This window comes from Rousettus aegyptiacus, unplaced genomic scaffold, assembly GCF_014176215.1.
Source record: "Rousettus aegyptiacus isolate mRouAeg1 unplaced genomic scaffold, mRouAeg1.p scaffold_m13_p_4, whole genome shotgun sequence".
In the NCBI taxonomy this organism is placed as follows: Eukaryota; Metazoa; Chordata; class Mammalia; order Chiroptera; family Pteropodidae; genus Rousettus; species Rousettus aegyptiacus.
The window spans coordinates 5,961,365-5,987,483 of record NW_023416307.1 but is presented as its reverse complement, the minus strand read 5'-3'; the positions used below and the strand labels follow the sequence as shown (position 1 = coordinate 5,987,483).

The 26,119-nt window shown below is 40.3% G+C and overlaps 2 protein-coding genes and 1 pseudogene across 10 annotated transcripts in view; 1 reads left to right on the top strand and 2 right to left on the bottom strand.

Annotated features, from left to right (window-relative positions):
- The window catches only part of CRYZL1 (crystallin zeta like 1), a 30,168-nt gene extending 28,242 nt beyond the window's left edge, over positions 1–1,926 (bottom strand). For both annotated transcript variants that reach the window (XM_016164096.2, XM_016164095.2), the window contains exon 1: positions 1,829–1,926. The gene's annotated coding sequence lies outside the window, so the exon portion shown is untranslated. The remainder of the gene's footprint in view (positions 1–1,828) is intronic.
- Positions 1,927–2,601: 675 nt separating this feature from the next.
- Positions 2,602–26,119, top strand: part of ITSN1 (intersectin 1) — a 168,718-nt gene continuing 145,200 nt past the window's right edge. For all 8 annotated transcript variants that reach the window (XM_016164086.2, XM_016164082.2, XM_036219831.1 and 5 more), the window contains exon 1: positions 2,602–2,862. The gene's annotated coding sequence lies outside the window, so the exon portion shown is untranslated. The remainder of the gene's footprint in view (positions 2,863–26,119) is intronic.
- On the bottom strand, positions 11,851–11,969 carry LOC118602562 (annotated as a pseudogene).

The window sequence follows — 26,119 nt, the reverse complement described above, 5'->3', positions numbered from 1 at the left end:
GTGGATATGTGCATTTTCACTCTTCTAATCACAAAACCTCTCCTTAGTTCCATATACTACTGTTCACTGGGTCTAGAAAAATCACAAATAAAGTTGTCTTTGAAATATTCTATGTGAAGTTTACAAGAGCAAGAAAATATTTTTACTAATTTAAAAAAATGGTTTTACTAAAAACGAAACATTAACAAATGTTTCCATAGTAAAATATTTTAAGAATTTTCAAGTTTTCCCATCTTTAGGGAAGTACACAAGTGAATCAAGACACAATACTGTCCAGGATATAGTACTGGTCCAGAGGCCTAAGTATCTCGATTTTGAACACTCTTCTTCAATCCAGAACTTTGATTTTGAATGCAGAGCACTAAGAATTGTAAAATTATCAAAATATTTCACTGCAACTGACGGGCAACTTAACCTTGTATGGGGAACCCCCTGTTTCATATCTGAATATCTCACCCTCTGCCATAAACTGAACAGAGGCATCAATGAAGTGAAATTATTGATAAAAAATAATAATTATATACCGCCATGGTTGACAGACAGGATTTAGAAGTCATAAGTGACCTGAGTTTGAATTCTGGTTCTCCTTCTTACTAGTGATCTAACTTTGAGCTATTTAATTTTAACCTTCTGGGCCTTAGATTTCATATCTATAAAAGAGATAATAATGGTAATTACCTCAAAGGATTCCTGTAAGCATTGAAGGATACATGCAAAGCACCCAGTACAATACTGGGCACAAAACAGTATTGTGTTGACTATTTTTACAATTTCTGTAAATGGAGCAGAGAACCTCGAAAGTAGTTCTGAAGCCCATCTCAAAGAGCAGCAAAGGGTTCAGTTAAAGGCAACCTGAGCTTTCACACCTTTTAATTTCTGCAGTGGGTGACTGATTTATTATCATCTGAATCTGTGCTGTCCAACAAGGGTAGCCACTAGCCACAGGTAGCTAAGGAGCACTTAAACTGTCCAGTCAGGATTAAGATGTGCTGTAAATAAATGTAAAATATACATCAAATTTCGAAGAAAAAAGAATGTACAATATCGCAATTTAAAATTACTTGATTATGTTATGAAATGATAATCTTTTGGATATACTGGATTAAATGAACCATATTAAAATTAATTTCACATGTTTCAATGTTTTTTGATGTAGCTACCAGAAAATTTTAAATTACGTAAGTGGCTCACATTGTACTTGTTTTGGACAGAGCTGATGTTGAAATTTGCTAATCATAACGTGAGCTAGCAGCACCTGGGAGCTTGTTAGAATCGCAGGGTCTCAGTCCCTGCCCAACCTACAGAATCAGCATCTGCACCTCAACAAATTTTGAGGTGATTCTTACGCATTGTTCCAGAGTATCAGCCGTTTAGTTTAAGAGGGCAAATCTGGCCCAACAGTCACACAAATGCGAACACACTTGCTGTATTTAGGTAATTGTTCACCAAAAAAGGAAAGTGAAGGAGAAAGCAGAGGAGTAAAGAAAGAAAAAGAAACTCAAAGGAACAAACAGAAGCAGGTATGGGAAATCCAACCCGGGAGATTCAATGAAAGGAACTGCCAGACTTTTGCCTTCATTAAAGGTGGAGGGAGATGCAAATTGAGATAAAATTTACAATCGAGACCTGGAAGGACCAGGAAATCCTCAGTTAAATGCCTCACCCGCCCCTCGGCGCCCTCAGCTAAGCTAGGCCTGGGCCCAAGGGGTCCTGGGGTGCGACGCGAACCACCATCCGCCGCAGGGCTGGACGGTTCCTCGGGGAGTCTCTCGATTTTCCGTCTGAAGCCCTGTTTCTCAAGACACACAACACATTTCCCGGGGCTCACCTGCCTCCGTGCAGCCCTAACGGCCTGCGCCTTCGCCACCGCCACCTTCAAATCCTTCTGCAGAGAGCCCGCCCCCACCAGCCCAGGCGCTGCTCCCGTTGGTCAAGCCGCTCATCACTCCGGAACTCCCGGAGGCTGTAGAGAACGCCATAGCAACCGAATTCGGAACTACATCTCCCGGCAGGTTCTGCTCCGAGGAGGAGCGAGGCGGCGCACAGGGGCTACCAATAAATGGGTGAAGTTGTAGTCACCTGGATGGGTTCCGTTTTATGCAAATTTCAGTTAAAGACCACACCCTTTATCATTTCTACCATTTGCCCTGCCACCTTACTTGGACTGTGCCACACCTCCCTTTTTCGCCACCACGTTATTCTGGCCTTTAAAATATGTTCCGTAACTAGCCTAGGTGAAAGCATCGTAACTAGTGTCTCTCATGGCGACGAACAGAGGCGCCGAAATCTTGGAACAAAATCTACATAAACCCTGTCAAAGAACTCCCAGACCAGAAGCCTCTGGTTACGCCTTCTGGAAGGGGGCGGGGAAGAAGCGTACGCCTGCCCTCTTTGAGCTTGCCGATTGGCTTACTCGGCTGTCACTCTGTTATCTTCCATTTTTTTTACTGGTCCCCCTTTCATTTGCTCCCGTTGTGGGCGGGGCTAGAGGCAGGGGGCGGTGAGAAGGTGCAGGCCCCTTCTTCCGATTGGTGGGTTGTTTGTCCCCACCCACTTGTAGGCGGAGACGGAGGGTGGACGAGGCGGGGCAGGCAGCCGAGGGAGATGAGGAGATAGGCGGGAGCGAGGGAGCGAGGGAGGGAGTGAGGGAGGTAAAGAAGAGCCGAGGAGAGGGGAGCGAGCGCAGCTTGGTTGCTCCGTAGTACGGCGGCTCGCGAGGGAGAATCCCGAGCGGACTCCGGGACGCACGGAGAGGCGGGCGGGGATGGTGTGCAGGGCTGCGGCTCCTGCGTCCCTCCCCGCGGCGAGTGAGCTGCACTGATTTGTCCCTGGGGCGGCAGCGCGGACCCGCCTGGAGATGAGGTGAGGAGCGGGCTGCACGGCGGTGGCCTGGACCGGGGAGGCGGCGGGGGCGGGGGTCCGCGCGGGGGTCGGCGCGATGGCCGCCCGGGGCGCACGTCCCGCGGGCCGCCCTTCACCCCTTGCCGCGTGCCGGGAGGCGCGGCACTGGCGGGCCCCTCGCCTCGTCCTTCCCCATCCTCCTGGGGGCGGCGGCGGGGCGGCCGGGGGGCCGCGGGACGGGCTCCGGGTTGAATGGGCGCCCGCAGCCCTGGCCCGCGCGGCGATGTCCCTCCCTCCCTAGGGGGACGTGGGGGCGGTCGGTCCTTCCCGGGCTGACCCCGCTGCCCTCGGCCGCCGGAGCTTGGCTCGCCGGCCGAGCGTCTCCTCCCCGCCAGCCTCCGGGGGGATCCGGAGCTCGCCGGGAGCGGCAGCGCGCCGCCAGCCTCTGCCCCCGGCCTCGAGTCCCCTGCTCATCCCTCTTTCTCTCTCGTGCGCCTGCACAGTCCCTGTCAGTGAAGGGCAGTCAATGCCGTTTGGCCCTGAGTCGCCCTGCTGGGGCTGACTCCGATGGTATTTAACAGAAAGCGGCTCTCCTTTCAGCGCGAGCGCGTCCCCGGTGCCTGCCGCTCCTCCTTCCCTTCTTTACGCGCAGGCACGCTCCTATGGTGTGGACCAAAGGCACGATTCTGGTCTCTTCTTGCCTCAACGAGGAAATGTAATCAGAATCCCCAGGAAAAGGAAACCAGCAAGGAATGGGTTGTACCTTCCTTTACTTCTGTTTGCCTTTGGATTAGCAAACAACTTCGTGGATTACATTTCCTATGGGCATCTTTCGTCGTGATTCAGACTAAAGAAGGTTTTGCTTTTGAAGAACTAGATTAGCCAGTCTCAGTTGAATTGAAGGCTATGGAGATTTTTGATAGCCTCTTAATATGAAAGTTTCTTATAGAACTTTGCCATCATCAGTGCTATTATTCTGAAGGCAGCACCAGCCCGAAATTTCATATACATGCAGACTCCGGACAGATGCGTTTCTTTGTGCTTATCTGCTGGATCCCGCTCTAGCTGTTTGTGTGGTCAAAGCGTACAAATAATAAAACATATACAAAAAGTATGGATAGTAAAACAAATACCATACAAACAAATGCATTTGGAAAATCTCAGTTCTGTCAACGAGGAGGCAATTTTACGAATCTCTCTGAACGGATGGAGGACAGACCCGGAGATCCCGTGGATTATGTAGTGGACAAGGGTCTGAGGGCAGCAACTGGGGCCAGGACCCAGCCGGTCAGCTGGTTTGTGTAGTACTATTCTTAATCTCTAAAATAGGAGGAATGTATTTGTTCGGATACCTTTATGATTAGATGACTTAAGGTGGAGAACCTTGAATACCCCTCAAAGTCATGAATTTTACCTGCCTCTTTTTAATAGGTTACTTAAACATATTGTTTTGATGTGTTCGCTTATAATTTTAAAAATATACATTTTTAATATTGAGTTCTTTCTGTAGGAAGTTTGTAAAGAACCCAGGACCTTTGTAAGTAATCTATATTGAGAAACGAGGGACACTTGTGATGGCATTAAAACTATTTAAAACTCCTTAAGTAGCTCCAGTTAAGGAGTTTCTGGTAGAACTTTTTAAAAAAGGTATTCTTTAAATCTAAGAACGTAGCTATTGAAATAGCTGAGGCACATGGTACCTTCACAAAACTATTATTATTCTGCCTAAGAGAAGAAATGAACAAATTTTTGATGTACATTGGAACCCTGTGGTTTGTTCAGATACAAAACATTGTGAAATAGGGCATAAAATGAGTGGTAGCAAGTTAGTTCCGTGAAATGTTTGTCCATCTTAGCATTTTTTTTTTTGCATTCGACTAGCAATTTCTTTCTTTCTTTCTTTTTTTTTTAAATACTTATCTCTAATATTGGTAGTAGAATTCTGCTTAAGTCCATCTTTTCCCCAAATGCCTAGATTGAGGCAAATTCAAATTTCCTATTAGAGAGATTAGGGAGGAGATGCTGGTAAATTCCTCTACTGTAACTCATCTTTTTAATTTGCTAAATTTGTGAATTACAGAGAATGAATTAATTACTTGAGGGTTTTGTTTATCACTCAGTTCAAATTCCACTGCAGTAGAGCTTTTCTCTTCTGAATGGCTCCAGTTACTGGACCTCAGATCACTTAAAGTAGCATTAACTGAGGTTCTTCTTAAATATGCACGTTTTTGTCACCTCCCCTCAGAATCATACTTCTGGAGGTGGAAGCCTAGAATCAATATATTCAACCATTTCTCTAGGAATTTCTCCTGCTTGTAAAGTTGGAGAACCTCTGGGTTGTACCACCTTCTCACTGAGTATCTCCTAACACTGTCTCTTGGAGTGGGTATCAAGTTTTTCAAGTAACAATGTTTCATACCCTAGGCTGCTGATAAAAATTGATCGTGACCTTCAGATAAGTAATATACCTATAACAAATCTTTCAGACAGGCAGAGACTTTGGTTTGTCATTGTAACCCAAGTGCCTGGAATGGTGTCTGGAAGAACTTGATTAAATATGCATGAGTGAACATTTTAAAACCTTTACTTTTAAAATTATTTTTATCACTTAGTAGTCACTGATTTTAGAAATTAAGAGCTACAAGTACTATATCCCAGTCATTCCTGAAAGTTTGGTTGGTTCTGAAAAGAGAAAATCTTTCCTAAGCATAGAATGCTCAAGGTGATAAGCTGGAAAGAAGTCACCTAGCAAAATCTTTGCTTAGAGACTCAAAATGTAAATCTAAGTCACAGTGTAGTGGTCAATTACTATTATCACTATATCAAAATACCATTTTATAAATTATGATAAGCCTAGCATAATGCTATTAAAATTGGTTTCCAAAGATATAGAACACTGGTATGTTTTCTAATTTCATTTTCATACTGATAAAATATGACCTTCACGCCCTTCTTTCAGAGTCCATTGTAGGACTCCATAGATTACAGATTCTATTATATGTTTGAGAGTGCAGTGACTTTGATCTAGTCACCTAACCTCTTAACTTCTCAGCTTTCTGAAATGAAAATGGAACTAATAGTAGCAAAGTTCAAATACTTCTACATGCTTACAGAAGTTCTTGAGACATGTTCATTTAATAAATGGTAAATATGATGATAAAGAATTGTGATATATAAAAACATAAGACTCAAAAGCTAACCCATTTAATTTTTGTACTATTGCACTTTATGGTAATAAGCAGAAATCTATTACTTTAAAAAGAAGTGTCTTGCTAATTTCTTGGTACTAAAGAAATCGATTGGATAACTAGGCTGAAAACTCATTAAGTATTTAATAAACTATCAAATATTACATTAAATGTCAGTTTTTTTCTAAATAAAGATAACCCTTGTCATCACTTTCAGCTTAATTGTACATTTCAGGACCAAACTGATAATCAGTTTATGATGATCAGGTAGGTAATATCCCTTGTAAAGAACTGCACATTTATGGTAGAAAAATTAAAATACAGAAAAGTAAAAGTAGAAAACTATTAAATACTCATAAGTCCATTTCTTGAGCATGTCTCTCTTCAAACCCTTTTATTTTGTGTGTGCACATGACTGACTGACTATTCATATACAAGTTTTGGCAACAAATTTGGGGTCCTGCTATATATATATATATATATGATTGTTTTGTTTTTACTTAACATATTATGAACCTTTCTGTGTCTATATTCAGTTATAATAGTTTAGTAACAATAATATTCCATTTTATGCATCTGTAATAATTTAACCTATTTATTTCTATTAGACATTAATTGTTTACCCCCTACCTCCCCATTATCAATAACTCTGCAGTTGACTATCCTAGTATATACCTGTGAGATTTTTTTCCTTATAATAAGTTTCTAGAAGTGGATTTGCAGAACCAAAGTACATGCTAAATTTTAAGGTTTTGATACATATTTGCAATTTACCATTTAGAAAGATTGTAGCAATTTATACTCTTAGTGTGATATATAAGAGTTCAGTTTCCCTCCCCTCTTCTTTCGGAATGACTTAAGCAGGGACAAACCCAGTGAATTATTTTTATTTTTAGGAAGAATGGGATATTAATGTAGCCTGTTTAGTATGATGTAGAAAGTCATAAAATTCATACACCTGTGATAGCTAATGTTTATCAACTCTTTTTGCAGCATTTTGTAAGTATTAACTCAGTCTTCATAAAACTCATGCTTTGGATGAACATGTCTTGGAGGTAGCAGCAGTTAAGTAACTCAGAGAGCCAACAAAAAAGATCTGTCACTCTGGGGCTTAAAACTCTTGGCCACAGTGCTGAACTGCCTATTTCCTGAGCATGCTTTGTAGGCATTGGGGTACTTTTTACATTCTTGATTTCTGTTTTAGAATAACCTAGAATGTTAATAACCTGTTGTGTATTTATTTATAAATTAGATGGGGCACAGATTTGAATCACTCTCATTGAGGGGTTAGTGAGTAAGTCAGCTCACAAGTAGGCCTCACTACTGTCTAGCGTTCATCTTGCAAAGCAGTTTGTTATCCTGTACTCTTGTGGTTTTCCTAAAGTGCCCCTGCATGGAAAACAGGATTAGAGGAATAGAGAAGACTAGGAAATTTGAAAAGGCAGGCAGTTTACTTGTGATGTGGAGTGCCTCGGAAACATAGGATTACATACAGAGAGACATGTGATTAAGTAGATGGTGGGAGGCTGTCTGAACATTTCCACGTTGGACATTTTGGAGATTTGAAGTGGCCTGTGGAAGTTCACTTCAGGAATAGAAGGCCTCACTATAGAGAGATGTCACCGATCCACTAGGAGATCATTAAAAAAAAAAAAAAATAGTCTATTACTAAATGTGATAGTAGGATATCATTAAAGTTTTGTTGCTAATGTTTGTGGTCCTCTAACAACGTGCATTTCAAGCAGGTTAATCTATTTGAATTCACAAATGCTCTTTTGGCCTTTTTTTCTGGTAGAATTCATGATCGGTAGTTTACCATTCCAGCTTATTGCCCAGGGAGTGAAATTGTTTTGGCTTCAGCTCCCTGGCCTGAGTTCATCTGTGCTGCCTAGCGCGGTGGGACTGCCCTGGCTCAGTTTTAAGCTGGCCACCAAAGCCCATGCTCACTGTCACGTGGTGCAGAGCTTCACCCAGGCCGCGAGGGAGTGAGACTGAGTACATTTCACTCTTCACTGAGTGGTAGTCAGGAATTGAACTGAGGGATGTGACAGAGTTTTGGATTCAGCAGAGTTTGAATGTGAAAATAACAAGGTCATAGCAGTTGGTCGAAGTTTTTTTTATCTTTGGTAGTTAAAATTAAACATCCTCTCCTTAATGCAAGAGGGCACTGCTTCTGATCCCCTGCTGCTTTGGTGAGCATTTTGACTTGTTTGTCAGTGATGGTTTTGTTCATCCCTGCATTTTGTCTGCAAGTCATTCTGGTGGCTGGTGGCATTTGCAAGACATGGATACAGCTCATGGAAATGAACAGATCAACTGGCTTTTAGTGCCTTGCTTTAACCAACCTAGTTAAGAAGGGCACTGATTCTTATAAAAGTGTAGAAAGAAGATGCTATTAGAGCTGTGTGCATGTGTAGGCTGTGTGTGTGTGTGTGTGTGTGTGTCTAATTCTTTCCAAGACAGATTTTCTGAGCAGGGGCAGTTCTGACAAGGGCAGTGTGTTGTTTCTTAAGTCATTGTATAAACACACACACACACACACACACACACACACACACATCCATTCCTGTTCATTATCTATAATGAGTCTGTTCATTGTTGATTCAGTGTTTTATAAAAATCAATTTATTTCTGCTGTAAACTTAAGGTAATAGATATTAAAAGCAAATAATCATTCAGTTTCTGGAATTATTTCAAACTCAGCTGTTTCATTCTTGCAGTACTGGAGTATTGCATTTTGATCACTGACGTATAAAAGCTGTATAGCTAGTACCGAGAGAAACCTTGAAAAAAATGACCCTCCAAGATTAATGCCATTCCTAGTATAGAGCAAGTTTCGATGAGTACAGTCCTCTTCCTTTATTTCTCTTCCTCTCTCACTTATAAATAGTATCTAAAATTAATGTTTATTATAAATAATTAACATTAAATAATTCAGTGAATGATAATACATTTTTTTAGGTAGTGCTGCTCATTTTCAGACACCCTCAAAGATAGTCATTACAATTGTTTTAATGTTCTTTAAGTGATTAAGGAAAGTGAGGAGGAGGATAACTTGGTAGAGGGGTTACTAGAATGTTAGCTCCATGAGGGCAGGGAGTTTTGTCTGTGTCGTTTCTTGCTGGAGTTTATCCTTAGGACCTAGAACAGTGCCTGGTACAGAGTGGACACTCAACCATCATTTGTTGGCATGTTGAATAGGTTAGTTTTTGAGGACTCAATTGTCTGGTTGCAAGAATCACTCAGGTGTGGTGAGCTCAGGAGAGGCAGGTGAGAAATAAAGGAGACCAGCTGGTTTGGATTTTATTCAGAGTCAGCGGAAGTAGGAAGCTGATGTGAGTTTTAAGCAGGGGAGTCCCATGATTTGCTTTTGTCTAAAAAGATCACTATGGACGTCACGTGGGAGTGGTTTGACACAGATAACGGTTAGCTGTGGATGTTGACATTCTTACCTAGCCTTGTACTTTTTCTTTACAGGGGGGATGATTCGATCTACTCTTTGAGGTCTCAGATGGGATGAGAAGAATGGTGATTTGTATAAACTTTTTGAAGTTTCTGAGGAAAAGGAAACCCCATAAAACTACTGTTAATATTGATCAACTAAAATAAAACAATGGGAAGATCAAAGATTATTTAATCTTTTAAACATTAAATTAGTTGAGGTTATGAGTATAGATTTCTGATAGGAGAGATTTTCTGTTTACATTTCTTGGTGAAAAACTTTGAATACATGGAAATGAATCCTTAAAATAGCTGTTTTATGAATTGTCTAATAAAAGCTGTTCATTTGAGGAAGATTAATTTGTAAAATGCTGCTATTGTCTGTCCAATCTGATGTTTTAATTAGTATCAAGGGGAGAAAAATGCTGCAGTAATTGTGACCTTATATTACTTCCTGGTTCAATTAGTTTAAATCACAGTCATTATCTGTTATGCTTAGTTGTTTTGATCTCATTAGTTCAAGTGATATTGCAGTTGTGATATGGTAATTTAAAAAATAACATGTTGTTTTCTTACTACAAAAGCAATACATATTTATTGAAGAAAACTTTTGAAACTATAAAGAAAAAAGTATACCCAGAATCTCACCGTCCAGCGAGAATGACAGTGTACACCTGTGAGGGGGTCAACCTGCTCAAATTACACAGCAGGTTAGCTGTGTGCAGCTGCTCAGTCTAGAGACACGAAGGCATGCTAGGGACTCTTGACACCGAGGATGGTCCCATTGACACCGAGGATGGTCCCATGGATGGGGCAGCCAGGGCCAGTCAGTGCAGACATTTGTGGCCCTGGGACGATGCATCCTGGTGTTACTACACTTTCTGATACTTCAAGAGAAGCCAGAAATCTAGAAATATGGATTTAATAGGAAATTTCCTGATTTTTATGTGGGTCACAATTTTTATTAACACTAGGGTTCGAACATAGCACACCTGAGTGCTGAATGCAGTCTTTGTTGCCTTGCCGATTTATAACCAGGCACATACAATTTTTTTTTCCCACTTAATATATTGGAGTAAATTCCCAGTTCCTAACAGCATGCTGCCCTCCAGTGTGTCTCCCTGGCAGTGTGTACCTGTTTCCTGTTCCCTTACCAGCACTGGGTAAAACCACTGTAAAAAGATCTTAGCCAGTTTTATCTGTTTTATCTTGCACGTTTTGGTACTACCAGTGAGTTTGAACATCTCATAAGTGGTTTTTAGCATTACAGAGATTTACTTGGTATCCAACCACTTTGCTAGAACTGTTAGTTCTAGTAGCATTTTGGTCATTTATTCAATGATTCTCAATGTTTTTAATGTCATATAATATTAGCACCACGGTAGTCGTGGTAATTAGTACCAAAGGCAGGCATCGTCCCCCAAAGCTGAGAGCAGTAGCCTCTCAAGTACCCTTGTACCCATTTTAAGATTCTGTGGTTGGGAAATTCTGAGTTTGATCAGTGGATCAGTGAACGCTTAGCATAGGCTTCATGCCTGGCTTTGCTGTAGGTGTCTGGCCTTGAATCACAATGGAGTCTCAGCCCTCTAAGACCTAGAGATTGTTAATTTCTCTTGGGCTTTTCTTGTAGACCATCGTATTTTTGTAAAAGGCAAATTGCTAGAATGTATGTCACTATGTCTTTATCGACATGAACTCCCAAAACAGTGGTGAATGCTGGTTACCCTTTCATCTCTTAAATTCAATTTAATTCTGTTAAGTTCTGTTAAACTCTGGACTCTTAGCGAAAGTTGAACTCTGGACTTTGGTGACCAGTTTCTTATGTCGATGACAAGAAAACCAAGATACAAAGCTGGGACTGTGCAGCGGGGACTTTTGGAATGTCTGTCTCACCCAGTTCGAATCCCTGCCCCGTCCTTTAACCTGTGCATTCACTCCCCCTGACTTCTTCCTCCCCACAGAAGGCACAGAGGATTGAACCTGGTTTGGGGACTTGACCCAGGCAAGCCCAGTCAATGTCTCTCTCCTGGAATTCTAAAGTGGGCCCAAGAAAGAGGGATTTGAGCTTGATGTGCTCACAGGCTGTAAGGTAACAACATGGGAGTTATAGGCAGTTATGTTCTGCTGTTGTGTCTGGCTGGGGACAGAGAAAGTTTGTTTATACATGGAGAGAAGAAAGTGGGTATCTAGAAACAAGGCAGAGAGAACACACCTGAGTCTCTGATCGCTTTAACCCTTTTCAGTCCGTTCTTGGGCTGGCTGCATTCCTGTTCCTGAGTTTTATGAACCACTCCCATATGCTCAGCATTACCCCATCTTTCCCTTTTTAATTGAGCCAGCTGAAGTTGGTTTCTGTTACTAGGATCTATTTTTTTTTTCACACCTACACCACCTAGTCTTCCTAGGTGGTCTCCCATCCAAGTACTAACCAGGCCCGACCCTGCTTAGCTTTCAAGATCAGACGAGATCGGGAGTGTTCTGGGTGGCTTGGCTGTAGACTTGTTACTAGGATCTGAGTGTTCCCATTCTCAGTACCATATTTTTGTAACGCTACCATGTCTCATATTTCTTGACAATTGTCTGAGGAAGTTGTGAATTTATTATTATTTTCTCCATATAATCACAAATTAAGGACAACAAGACACACAGCAGAACACACATTTAATCTAATTCAGATAATCACAATTTTATTGGAAAGGTCATTTTGCAAACGTGAACTCAGCCTCTGACCTCTCTTAAACCAGATCAGATCTCTAGCTGAGAGAAAACAGGAAAGAAGAGATTTTGAATTTACTTCCCAAACATCCTAGAATTTCAGTGGTGTTATTTCCCTTCACATATGTACAACATTTTGACCTCGTTCAAAAAATGACACTAGAGACATTCCCAGTGTACAGTATTGTGTGTGTCCATATTGGGGGTGAGTTTGAGGTCTGTTCAAGTGTGTTCTGTCCCAATCACAGAACCTAGACTCTTTCTGAAATATAGAGTAATTTACCTGGGACTAGGCTTCTTCTTGGATTAGCATTCTGTCTCCTGGCAATGTCATAAAAACTCAGTGCTAAGTTTAAGCAGTCCACTACCTTAAGGGATTGGTTGGGGAGAGGGAAAAAGTGATAGGAAGGGAAGGAAAGATTGTAGTATAGAGAAGGACAAAGTTCAGTGCTATGATTTTCTTTATTTATATTTGTTTTTGTCTGAATTTTCTCATTTGCAAATGGAAGCAGCATAGTGTCTTAAGAAAAAATGGGATCTGTATTGACTCATACCTGTTGAGTCCCAGGGTTCTGATTGGCCTGGCTTAATCACATGCCTGAACCAATCACTATGGCCAGGGGAATGCAGAACTCTCATTGGCTGTCCTGGCCCTTTGGGTCCACCTTTCATACCAGTTTGTGAGGTCAGTACTTAAACTCCTGGAATTAACAGAAGAATGCTGGGTGGGGAGAAGACGTCCCACACACTCACCATATACAGTGATCATATGGAAAAGGGCCTATGGTGACCTCTTTTTAAAAATTTAATGATAACCTTTAATAATAAAGTACCAAGACATCAAAGCAAGCAAAAGTATGTATGAACTTTCTTCTCAATAAAGTTTACTTTTTAAATTTAAATACTCTGTATGCTACTCATAGAATTTGTGTTTCCTCATTCATGTTAAAATAAAATATATTACTATTCTGTGATTTCTCTAGATAGAATGAGTTTGGGAGACTCATCTATAGTCTGGTTAGATCACCTGTAGCTTAGAACTGAGGACATTGTTTTTACCAGTTTGACTGCTGTAATTATGGTTTTTTTCTGTGCCTAACTGTCAGCATTCTCTCTTGGCTCATAGCTGGAGGTTGAACTTAAGGTTCATCTGGAACTCCTGGAAGAACATGCATATACTATAGAAAAGTTGGAGCTGGAAAGGGACATCCTTTCTTCAGCCATCTGCTTTTTTAAATTGGACTCTAGAAAAGACAGCAACTTGACCTTTTTCAGAAGGGTATGGGCCTATTTTTGATTTTTTTTTGGGGGGGAAGGGTTTCTCATAGAGACTTGAAACAGTGGATAGTGAGAGCTTATGGTGTAAAAAATATGTTGCACTAACTTTTTAAATTAGTATCTGTAAGTTATTTCACTTGCTCCCATTGTGACAATTCCACCCAGAAACTTTAGTTCCTGAACCTTCTTCTTCCTTTTACCTCAGATGATCAGTTTCCTCCTAGTTTCATTTCCTTCCATATGCAGCTAGGACCTCAGAGTAGGTAATTTCAGCTATTTCCTTGCTCTCTTGCCCTTTTTTCATTTCTACCCTGCAGACCTCCATTTCTAGACTAACTTAGCTGTCCGTCGTTTCCTGTATTTGTGCTGCTAAGAGTCAGCTGAGGAAAGCCATGCCATCATGGACTCTTGTCCTTACCTATGTAGCTGTGTTCTATTAAGACTTCCTCCTTAGCTTTCTCTCTATTCCTCACAGACACTGAACCAGATTTACCCCTTTCCTCAAGCAGAGGCATCTGAACCTTCACCCCTGGGAAGGATTCTGCCTCCCGTGTGTGCCTGCTGCCCACTGCCCAGGGAGCTCTTATAAAGCCGTCTCTTCACACTTACTCTGTGCTTCTTGAGATAAAAGGGAGAAGGAAGAGGTAGGTGTCTCCTTCCCCTGGTTCTCAATGCTGTCCTTCTCTGTTTCCTCTGCGACTTGAGCCATTCTCTTGTACTCGGTTCCTTTAGCAGTGCCACAGCTACATCCTGCTCGACTGCTGTGTGCCAGGTGCTGTAATAGGAACAAGGAGGGCAGGGTGGACCGGTCCCTGTCCTCACTCAGTGGTCTACCGGACGGGCATACACTACCCCTCACCCCCATGATTCAGCTGCTGTAATGAAGAAAGCATTCAAGAGGACCTAATCTAGAGTCCAGGGGAGATGTGACATTTCCTCGGGGTCTGAGTATGGGTAGGAGTTACTCAGGGAGGGAAGGTAGTAGTTTTCCAGGCTGAGGGGCCAGCATGCTAGCAGGGCCTGTGCCCTGAAGGAGCACGGTATATTTGAGAAGAAGGCCACTGTGGCAGCCACGAGGAGACTGGAGAGGGAATTAAGTTCAGACCCCGCGGGGCCTTGTAGGTGTGTAAAAAGGTTTGCTGTTCGTCCAAAAGCCCTGCCCCTAATTATGCCCATTCTCTGTCTCCTGCGGCTTCCGTGTTCTCCTGTCCTCTGCCCCTTCTCTCACGTCTGCTCAGGTTGTCTCACTTGACAAGCTGTGCTCCAATTGTTGGCATCTCACGTCTTCCTCCAACAGCGGTATTTCTTGGAAGAGTACTCACTTACTCTGTGTTGGATGTCTTCGCTTTGTTCCTGTCACCTGTGGCAGTTTGGTTCCGCCTCCGCCTCGCCATTGTTGATTCTGTGCACAATTTTCCATCCATTTATTTCTTGACCTTTCTGTGACATTCTACACATTCTTTCTTTAGAAACACTCTTCGTTGGCTTTCTCTGCTTTACGCTCTGTGTTTTCTCTACTCTTAAATTTGGCACTGCTCAGTCCCCATTGAGGAATCCCTGCCCTTAAATGTTGCTATCCCTGGAGCTGGTTATCTCCAGGATGGTTATCTCTATTCTTAGAGTTTCTACCTTGGATAAATCTTGTTATCTTTGCATACCTGTAGCTTTGTCCTTTCTAGTTTTAACCTTTTATCCAACTACCTTCTATTTTTCTTGGACACTTCAGATTCAGCATGTCTAAAACATAGCGTACCCGCTACCTTTCTTCTGTTTAATTTTTTTCTCTGCCTGTATTTCTCATTGTGGTGAATGTTAGTGTTATCTACCCTTTTGTTCATTTTTTTTCCAACAATTATTTGTTGAATACCTACTATATATCACTATGTTAGAAACTCTGGTATAATAAAAAAAAAAATGTGTGTGTGTGTGTGTGTGTGTGGAGAGAGAGAGAGAGAGAGAGAGAGAGAGTGTTAGAGTTGATTTTTGTCCCTGGATCCTGAAACCAAACTTCTAAATCCTCTGGAATTTCCCAAGTGTCTTATGTTATTCAAAATGAGCCCAATTAGACCTAACCTGAGTTGATGCTAATGTGGTGGTTTCTAGCCCCTCCACTCACCTTCTGGGAAGAGAGAGGGAATGGAAATTGAGTTCAGAGTCAGTGGTTTAATCAAACACAGCTTACATGATGATGCTCCATAGAAAAATCCTAGAATGATGAGGTTCGGAGAGCTTCTGGTTTGGTGGACACTTGATCTGTGGGCAGGCGAGGGCTGGGAAGCTCTGCACTTCCCTCTTCTGTACTTTGCCCTATGAGTCCCTTTCATTTGGTCGTTCCTGAGTTGTATCCTTTATAATAAAACCATAATCACTAGTATCACTCCTTCCTGAGCTCTGTGAGTTGTTCCGATGAATTATTGAACCTGGGGTGAGGGTGGTCGTGGGACCTCTAGAATTTGTGGTCTGCCTGGCACCAGTGCTGGTAGCTTGGGGATACTCAAGACCTGTGGTGGACGTCTGAAGTAAGACCGGGGCCTTAACTTTGAGGGGCTGCATTGACTCCAGTATTTAGTATCAGAATTGAATTGAATTGTAGGACACCCAGTTGATGTCAGAACTATTTTTAGAACTCATTTTCTGACTATAGAGTATCTGGATATCTACATACAGTTCTGTGTCACGTGATGACATTTTGGTCAGTGATGGACCACATGGACGAGAGTGGTCCCATAAGATTATAATGGAGCTGAAAAATTCCTATCGCCTAGTGATATCATACTACAATGCGTTACTTGTGTGTTACTAGGGACGCTGGTATAAACAGACCTGTGTTGCCAGTTGAATACAAGTATAGCACATACAGTCGTATACAGCACATAGTACTTGGTAATGATAATAAACAACTGTATTGCTGGTTTATGTATTTACAGTACTTTTAATTGTTATTTTAGAGGCTACTGCTTTTAATAAAAGAAAAGTTTGCTGTAAAACAGTGTGCAGCAGTGTCATACATCTTGTGTTTACTGCGTCTCTTGATTGCATCATTTTCTCATGCTCGATTTAATCTCATGTTGCTTTATACAGTGATGGGCTATACAGACTTGTAGCATGGGAGCACTAGGCTATACTATATAACGTAGGGTGTGTAGTAGGCTATACCATCAAGGTTTGTGTAAGTGTGCTCCGTGATGTTGACACAATGACAGATTTCTCAGAACGCATCCCTGTCGTTAAGCAGCTCATGACTATATAAAAGAAACTCGTTACCTGTCCATAAGCCAGATAGGCGGACAGACAATTACAGTTTAGCCATGCAAGCCTGGACCGACCCACCCTCCCTCCCTCCCTCCTCCTCCTCCCTCCCTCCCTCCCTCCCTCCCTCTCTCCTTCTGAAGTTGGTTGCTAGATTCTGTCAATTCTGCCTCTGAAATGCCTTTTGAATTCATCCCTTTCTCTTCTCATCCTTAGTTCAGCCTTCATCATTTTGCATTTACTAATTTGCTTTTACTGGCTGCTGCTTCCTGGCTGGTCTGGCTTCCTTAATCCATTTGGCATTATCTACTCATTGTTGTTAGAGCTGTGCATTTGTTCAGATGCTGCCGCACAATAAACTCTTTCCCTATGGTTTTGTCTCCTATGGCGGAGGATTTCAAACTTGGTATCAGGGCCCTTGTATACTCAAGAAGATTTTTTTTTTTTTTAATGTTCATTTTAAAAAAATATATTGACCAGATTAGAAATTAAAACTGAACAATTTACAAAATATTTATTTATTGAAACTATCTGTAATAAACCTATACATGCTTACATAAATAACAAATTTTTATGAAAGCTAACTGTTCTACAAAACAAAAATTTAGTGAGAAGAGTGGCATCATTTTATAGTTTTGCAGATCTCTTTAATGTCTGGCTTAACAGAAGACAACTGGATTCTCATATCCCTTCCTGCAGTCAGTCTGTTGTGAAATGTTGCTTTGGTTGAAGTGGTTGAAGAAAATCTGGCCTTACACAGATATGTAGTTGGAAAAAGTAGGAGTCTTTTAATGGCATTTTCAGAAAATTGTGGTTATTTGATACTATTCCAAAATTTGACACTGGTAGTTCCTTAAGGTTTAGTTGCAGTGTGGAATCTGAAATCATGTTAGTGAACTTTTCATACTCCATTACAATAAAATCTATTGATTCATCTTGGATATTTTACTCCATGTGATTTTTTTTTTTTTTTGATCATTTGGAAAATATCGGTTCACTGAGTTTATAGATCTTCCAAATGTTGATATGTTTCATTAAATAATATTACAAAATCCTATTTGTTAATATCACCACCTATCGTATTAGAAAATTCTCTAAATGTTAGGAAGCATTAGAGAATTAGGAAATTCTCTAAATGCTCAAAATGGCAGATACATGTTTTCCAGATTTCTAAATTTCACCCAGAGGCTCAAATTTTATTATTAGCAGCGAATACTGGCATACTGTCAATTGTTTTTCTTGAAGCAACAGGCTCACTTCATTTATGAGAAACTGTCAAACCCTCAAGTCTCAATAACCATAGTTTTTCTGATGTTGTTCTGCTGAATAAAAATTGTGTTCCATGAAAACAGTGGCTAGTTCAGCTTGTAACTCATTTGCACAGGTTCGTTTCCTTGAGACATTAGTCATAGTTGGTATGCCATAGGAGTGCTTTATGACCACTTCCCTTTTAGTCACACAAATATTAAGCACATATACTCAAGTGCTGAGACTTAATAAAGTAATAATTTTTGATGACTCATCAAGGATATTCTGAAGTGAAACATTTTTTAAATTTTAAAGTGTTTTTTTTTTTTTTTTTAAAGTCGAGTGCGTGGCAGTGAAGAATAGAATGACCACGAGTACAGTTTGGTGCCACTGCTAAGGTGGCAGCAGTTTTACCCACCCTTGCTTTTGTGTTGGTGAATATACAGTGAGAAGGGAAAATAATGTCTGAGTACTACTATAATAATAATTTTGACCTCGCAGAACCCCCGAAGGGTCTTGGGAACTCTGAGGGTCCACGGACCACACTAAGAATTGTTGCTTTGTAGGATAAAACCTAAACCCTTGCGCATGAAGATTGCTTTGTGCCCCATCCCTGTAGACCTTTCTGGTTTCTTCCTCTTCTCTTCCATCTATACCTCACCTCTCCTGACTCTGGTCACCTGCACCTCCAAATATGGTCCTTTTGTCATATGCAGTTAACCTTCACATTTCCTTTCCCTTAACACGGCATGTTCCTTTGCTCTCTATTATCTGCCTCACTCAATCGGTCACTGGCTTATCCTTCTAGGTCAAACTGACCTCACTGAGGTGAAAGTTCCTTCCCAGGCTATTATTAGTCACGTTCTCTTTGATTCCCATTCCCCTCCCAAACTTTGGACTCTACCTCTTTCCCTCTATTTCTTAGATCCCTCTGATTTACAATTCTTATTTTCCTAATTCTGTCCTAAGAGGAAAGCACTTTACATCCCTCTTGTGACTTCAACTTGTTCATGCTAATGTTTTGCGTATTGAGCCTTCTTAGCCCTAATTAAATTAAAAATTTGAACAAATAGGTGGTGGGATAGTTTTTGGAGCCTTCTGCTCTATCAGAAATGGTATTAAAGTTAGGTCTAGCCCAAGGACTATACCGATTTCCTTTAATAACTATCTGAATGATACCCATTTTCCTAGTCAGGAGGCTTTCTTGGTATTTTCTAGATTCTGGATTATATATAGGTGAGTTCATCAGATAAGTGACCTTTAGATAAGTAATTAGAGTTGTGCTTAGTTTATGTAAAGTATGCTTTAGAATGACTTCTGGTATCATCTGACCCACACCTGTCACTCCTTACAGATGAATGTTTATTGAGTACCTGTCATGGCTCAGGTATTTTACAGGAGGCATTCACATATCCCATCTAAAATTTGTTCTCCACAATTCTGTGAGATAGATGGTAAATACCATTCTGTTACAGATGAGAACCTCACATTTGCTGCCATTCGTAGTAATGAAAGCATTACAAAAGGCATATCGGGTAGCTGAACTTAAAAAATTCTTCTGTTATCACAAAAGTAAATTGGGGTATTATAACATTATAAAATGATACTTAGTATAAATGAGTGTTTATCAGGTAGGCACATTTCAGGGCTTTAATCTACCTTTTAATTCTAGAAAGAGCAGAACTTGTTTATAAGCTCTTCAAAATTCTGAGATCCATTCACTCTATGCAGTTGCAGCAATGCTAGATACATCAGGCAGTTATCCCTGTAATTATTGCTCAGAAAATAAAATCTGTAAACTCTAGCATTGTGTTCATACTGGTTTTATCATGGACTACATTACCTTTTAGATTTCTTCTCAAGTTTGAGATTCAGTTTACAAAGCCATTTACCAATATATAATTATACTGTAAATTATGGGTTTGAATTAGATGGGCTTTTAGGCCCTGGCTTCGCTGGTCACTGTAACCTCTTAGAATTGCAGTCAATATGCAGTCTAGACGCTCTTGGAAATAGACTGCTGAGTCAGAATATCCTGAATAGTCTTTGGTCAGATTAAGAATGTTAGAAAAGATCTAAATCAGAGTTCTAAAATGACACTCACCCCTCTGGTTTTGGGCTTACATCTTTGTGACATTCCTAAACCCCATTAGAGAGGCAGTCTAGAGTCAAGAATTGCATGAAACATTTGCGCAGACATTGGAGGTTAGAACTTGAAAGTGACATAACAAAATGTAGCTACTAGCATTTTTTAAAAAGTTCTCAGTTAAGCAACTGAGCGAAGTTTATTATTATTTCATGGTTGAGAGGCGGTATAGCAGAGGGATTAAGAGCACAAATTCTGGAGCCAGACTGCTCAGCTACTGATTACATAACCATAAGCCAGCTATTTAACTTTTCTTTACCTCTGTTTCCTCATCTATAAAATGGGGCGGTGGATCACATTTCTTGCCCTATGGTGTTGCTGTGAGGATGCGGAAGCACCTAGCATAGTGCCTCACTAAATGGTAAGCATTTTACAAGGAATGATTATATTGTTGTTATTATTTTATCATCATCTATGGTCCAATCCTGGATTTACAATTTAAGACAAAAATGAGGGCATTATATAGTCTTGTCGCTGATTGATTCTATGGTCTGTCTTCTCAGTTACTCTTTTCACCTAGGAGGTTGGTGATTGTCTTAAGCGTGGTAGAGAGGGGAGGACCAGATGCACGCGAGGTTTAAAGTGCTTTCACCTACTTATAACAATTAGCTCGCAGAACTCTTGCAATCCAGTAACAAAAATAAAGAACCCAATTAAAAAATGAGCAAAAGACATGAACAGTCATTTTTCCAAAGAAGATATGCAAACGCCCAACAAGCGCATAGAAAGATGTTCAATGTATTTTTAGTCATTAGGGAAATGGAAACCAAAAGTATGAGATGCCACTTCACACCCATTAGCATGGCTATTATAAGAAAAAGAAAACTGAAAAATAACAAGAGTTAGCAAGATGTGGAAAGAATGAGATCCTTGTACATTGCTGGTGGGAATGTAAAATGGTGCCGCTGCTGTGGAAAACAGTTTTGCAGGTCCACAGTAAGCTAAGTGCAGACTCATCATATGGCCAGCGATTCCATTCCTAGATACAAACTCAAAAGGATCGAAAACTTGTACATAAATGTTCATAGTGGCACTATTCACTATAGCCAAAAGGTGGAAATGGACAAACAAAATGTCGTATAATCTTATAATGGAATATTATTCAGCCATTAAAAGGGATGAATGATACATATTGTATTATAGATTAACCTTGAAAACATGATAAATGACAGAAGTTAGACACAAAAGGCCACATACTTATATAATTCTGTTTATATGAAATACCCAGAATAGGCAAATCTATAGAGTCAGAAAGCAGGTTAGTAGTTGCTGGGGGCAGGGTATGGGGTTTCTTTTTGGGATCATGAAAACGTTGTGCAACTAGGTATTGGTGGAACTAGGTATTCGTGAATGTATTATATGCCACTGAATTGTAAACTTTAAAATGGTTAGAATGGTCAATTTTATGTTATGTATTATTCCACAATTTAAAAAAGGAAAAAAATTAGACATGACATTTATTTAGTTTATTTTAGTAACAATTTTGTCAAAAAATTTTTCTTAAATTTTTTTTGTAATTTTTGGATATGATCATTTCAGTTCACATATAGTTCAATGAAACATATCACGGTTATTCCCTTGTAGGTCTAGAAAAGGTAGAAAATGAAAGCTGTAAGAATTTTGATACCTGTTCTTTCCTTAGTGCAAATGTTCTCGAAGTGTAGCCAGGAGTCCCTGGGACCCTCTCAATGGTCTGCAAGTTCAGATTATTTTCATAATGATAGTTAAGATAGTTATTTCCCTTTTTAACTCTCATTTTCCATAAGTGTACAGGGTAGTTTTCCAGTGACTGTATGATGTTTGACGACATCCCTTTGATGACTAATGGTTCATATGCTTGTATTTGTCCATTTTTTAGAATTTTCTAAGGTAAGCTCTTCGGGATCCTCAATAATTTTTAAGTGTAAGAATCCCAAGGCCAGAATGTTAGAGAACCAATATCTTAGTGAAAATGTTATATGCTCATAATAAAAAGTATGAAGTGCCTGTATAATGCGTTTTTGAAAATAGAAGGGAAAAGATTATAAGCCAAATAATTTTTTGGGGTGGGGTCATTTTATATCTTTATTACTCAGGAGTTATTAGACTTAGAGCCATGGTATTCTTTTCAGTACAAATATTGGTGGTGATGGGATCTTTTGGTTCAAATAATCAAATTAAAAGTCATCAACCTCTCTAAGAAAAACACTTCCTCTTGGTGTGGGCTCCTCCAGGCTCATCATCACTGAGGTGAGGGCAGGTGCTTTGCCAGGAGGAATAAGCCAGCTCTGTAGCCAAGTTCCGGAAGCAGGGGGTGTTGCCAAGAGATCTGCATGGGGGTTAAAGGATGTGTCCTCCTACCTCCTCCTGTTTTTCTCTTCCTCCTTACTGCCACAGATCCGTTTCTAGGACCAAGGTCCACACCGGGGTGAAATGGAAAGCAGAAATGGGGCCTAGGGATGTTCCAGGCAGTTGGTGTGAAGCGGAGGCTCCATTAGTGTTAAAAATTGAGCATTGTAGTACTTTTCCACTTGTACCTCAGGGGATTTTCTTTGCTCTGTGGCCATATCCGTTACTCTGTCCTGAACTGCGGGTGGCAGGCCCAGACCCTCCCAGTGGAGCAGAGAGTACAGAGCGTGCCCAGATGTTCAGATGTTCCAGCAGAAACTTGTGGCAGGGCACTAGATGGTCCCTCCTTCCTGCTTCTTTAAACACCTCTGATTTAAGACTTTAAAGCTGAATCCTTAAAATAAATCTTGTATGGGATCCTAAAGGTGCTGGCTGGAGGGGGCCTCGTTGAGGGGTGAGGCAGGAAGAGGATGCTTCCACTTGAGGCTTCTTTTCTACCATTGGTGGCCACTGCGTGGAGTCCAGTCTTGTTCATTAATATTGTCCAAACATTCTGGTTTGTTTACATATATCAGATGCAGGGAGAGAAGGTGTTTTTACCTATTATTACATCTGCCATGAAAAAGGGCCTTTGTGCCAATATTTTCATTTGAGCTTTTATATATTTATGGATTTATTTTATACTTAAAAACTTTTTTATTACCAAAAATAACATTTATGATATTAAAATCTGAATGGCTTTTTATTTACTCAGCTGCCCAGGTCAAAGGCTTATTTATGCCTTACCCTGGATTCCTTCCTCTCCCTTACTCCCACTTCTGATCAAACTCTATTGATCTGGCTTGGTTCTCAAAGTTTCCTCTCTCTACTCAGCTACTGCAAAAAATTTATTCATCGCATTTTGAATAAACCTCATTTCATTTTTCTCACCTCATTTCATTTTTCTATACCTTTATCACAGGTAAACAACTAGATTAATTACCACATCAAAATTTAATAAATATTGCCCCAAATGAGATCATTTATTAGTTGAAGATAAAGATGTTTCTAAAGTTTTTAGCACACCTGAGTGTTGCATTTATGTGTAGATATGGCTTGAATATTATTACTCAGGAGTCTGGTTGATTGCTTGTGCAGCCTGGCCTTTGATGTGTATAATTAAGTGAGTCTGCATTTAGTGTGTTCTTTGAGGAAGGAAGCCAGTTATGTTTACCTTGAAGACTGGAAGGCTTGAAGTGATGTCTATAGTACTCACTGGTACCTTTAAGACATCTTATATGGGTATGGTTTTCTTGTTGATCCCCCCTTTTTTTTCTTTTGCAATTTTTTCATCTGTTAAGATTTCAAGATTTAGCAGCTCAGTCCCCTCAAATGATTTAATTATATTACAACTGGAATTTTGAAAAATATTTGAAAAATGATTTGGCTCTTTTTAGGAGAGTTTCTGTATTCTGAAGGCCTAAAGCACATAGGCTGAAACCTTCCTCAAACTCTAGTATGAATATGAATTACCTGGAGGGTTGTGATAGAAGAAATTATTTGAATGGCCTTCCTCCTTCTTATTCCTTAGGTTGTGGTAGGGCCCAACATTTTGAATTTCTAACAAGCTCCCTGTTTATACTGGTGCTGCAGGTCTGGGACCAGACTGAGAACCACCTAGGCTCAAGTGTCAAGTCAACTAAAGGAAATAACACGGAGGGAGATTTGGAGCCCAGTGTGTTTCAGGAGAACCCCTTTGTCCTTCCTGAAGATATTAGAACTGGGTTTGGAACATGAAGAGAAGGAGAACAGGCATAATCCCTTAAATATTTTGTGATGCTCAATATAATGAAAGAAAATCATAAAGAGCACTTAGTCTCTCCAGACACAACTGCTGTTAACTTCTTGCCGTTTATTATCTCTGTGTATGAATATACCTATTGATATGTATTATCCTGACCCTATGGTTTTATAAACTATTTTTTTAAATGTGATATCTTTTCATATCATTAGATGTAATTCTGAAGCACCTTTTTTTAGGTACAGAGTATCCTAACCTGAAAAACATAATTTGTACCTGAGTCTTTTCAAACAACCCCAGTCCCCTGACTCTGAGGGTGAATTCCCTGAAGTAGACTTGGTAGGTCAAAGAGCATGTAGAATAGAATCTAAGGCTATCGATATATTTTGCCAGATTGTCTCCAGAAACTCATTTCTGCTCAGGCTCCAAGTCTATACTCATTGCCATTTTAATATTCTCTACCTTCATAGGTGAAAAATGGTATCTCCTTGTTTTAATTCATTAGTTCTGTTGCTGTTGAGCTTAGCACTTCTTTTCATGTGTTAATTGTTCAGTTATATTTCTTCTCTTTTGAATTTTTGCTCTTGTCCTTGTCTCATTTTCTTTTGAAGTTCATCTTTTTCCTTAATTTATGTGAGCTCCTTATACTTAGGGAAATTAATTCCTTATGTCATATGCTTCAGATATTTAGTCCCAACTTTTTATTTGCTTTAAAATTTTATAGAATGTAGGCCTCTCTTTTTCCTCATCTATTATTATTTTCCATGTTTAAGGTTTTTTTGTCCATGGTGTCCAATGAAAAAGCCCTCCCTCCAAGATATTATAAGTATTAACCGTATTTTATTTCATTGTTTCATTTATTCCCTAGAATCATTAAATTACCTGTAATTTATTTTGGTATAAGCAAATTTACTCTAGTGTGAGCAAATGCGATTTACATTTTCTTAAAATTTAATTATTTGGTCATACTGTGCAAACAGTAGGCAAATTTAGGTAGCAAGTTGGAGGTAAATTTTAAGTTTTCACACTGTTCTGAGGGGCACTAGGAATTCTGAGGGTTTGCCATGAGAATGAAGGTGAGAAGGAAGGGAGGGCTGAGCAAGTATATTGGTATTTCCAGCTTTAACTTCTCACAAGAACTATAGCCTTAGATGGTCAGCCAGACACCTGCAAAACAGATCATCTTGGACACCTAATAGTAAGCTGTTCAAAATTGACATGAGTTATTCCCACCTTCTGTGCTATTCCGACTTTCATCTACACACCCCAGACTTTTCCATCTTAGTAAAGTAAACGCTGCCATTATCCACCCACTTGCACAGGCCAGAAACTTCATAGCTATCTTTTATTCCTCTCTTTTCCACCTACCTGATGTTTACTCCATCGCTGAGTTCTGTAGGCTTTCTGTCCAAGATATATCTCGAATCTGATTCCTCATCATTTCCATTGTTAAAATGTTAGTGTGGGCCACCACGGTCTCTTATATGAATGTCTGCCATGAGCTCCTGGCTGTTTTTCTTGATCCCACTCTGCCTGCCTGGCATCTGCTCCACACAGTAACTTCTACAAATCAGATCATGTTATTCTCTTGCTTAAAACATTTCAAAGACTTCACATTACATTTAAAATAAAATCCAGGCCTCACTTGAAGAGATCCTTGTGCTCTGGCCTCTGTTGCCTTTCCCGTTTCCTCTCATTCTGCGCTTGCCCTTGTTGACTTTGCACCAGTGGTCTCTCTCTATTCCTTGATCAGGTTGTTTTCTTTCTTTGGGTTTTTGCACTGGCTGAACCTTCTCTAGAACGTTCTTGAAACTACACTGAAAGTCTTCTTGGAGAGGCTTTCCTTGACTACTGAGGCTCACGAAGAAACCCCAAATACCACCTCCAGTCATCACCTACCTTACT